The sequence below is a fragment of the Orycteropus afer genome, unplaced genomic scaffold (genome assembly GCF_000298275.1).
Source record: "Orycteropus afer afer isolate SDZICR_OR568_19922 unplaced genomic scaffold, OryAfe1.0 scaffold00024, whole genome shotgun sequence".
Classification (NCBI taxonomy): domain Eukaryota; kingdom Metazoa; phylum Chordata; class Mammalia; order Tubulidentata; family Orycteropodidae; genus Orycteropus; species Orycteropus afer.
This window is the reverse complement of record NW_006921611.1, coordinates 4329209-4330215: the sequence shown is the minus strand read 5'-3', so window position 1 is coordinate 4330215 and position 1007 is coordinate 4329209.

Below are 1007 nucleotides of genomic sequence, written 5' to 3'. Positions count from 1 at the left end.
TGGAAGAAGTGCAGCTGGAATGCTCCTTGGAAGTGAGAATGGCCAGACTTCATCTCACCTACTTTGGTCATGTTGTCAGAAGGGACTATTCCCTGGAGAAGGATTTCATGCTTGGTAAAACGGAGGGTCAATAAAAGAGGGGAAGGCCCTCAACAAGATGAATTGACACAGTGGCTGCAACGATGCAAAGATTTTGAGGCTGGTGCAGGACCAGGCAGTGTTTCGTTCTGTTGTACATAGGGTCGCTGTGAGTTAGGGACAACTCCACAGCAGCTGACAACAACAACAATAATTTCTCATTTAAAATTGTTGGAATTAGAAACTAACAGCATTATCACTCTTTCCCCAAACTTCCACTTTCCAGGGAAATTTACTATGATCTAATATGCTTTATAGAGTGGTGTATGTGTAAGAATTGAGAAAGAGCTTCATTTCATTCCTTTGAATGAACTTTGGTGTACAGGAAAAGACAGCACTAACAGAAGCAGAAGTCTTCAAGCAGAGATGACCATGAGACCATTAGCTCTGGGTGTTCACGTAGAATCTTTGGGATGGTTGAGCCATTTTGGAGGTTAAGCCAAACTCCTTAGATGTCAAGATTCAGGGAGACCACAATCTGCAATTGAGTGTACTGCAGATTAACGGTTGTTGTTGTTGTTACTAGATGGCTTTAAATGCTGTCTTCTGACATGTCATTCTCAGGTCATAATTACCTTCCCCATTTCTATTGCACTTGTTTTCGTTGTTGTATGTGCCGTCAAGTCAGCCCTGACTCATAGCGACCCCTCCTTGGGTTGTCAAGGCAGTATCACTTTGGAAGTAGATTGCCCAACCTTCCTTCTGAGGAGTGGCTAGTGGGTTTGAACTGCCAGCCTTCTGGTTAGCAGTCAAGTGCCTTAGGCATTATGCTACCAGAGCTCCTTTCTATTGCACTGTTGTTGTTGTTGTTAAGTGCCGTCGAGTCGGCCCCGACTCATAGCGACCCCTCCTTGGGTTTCCGAGGCAGT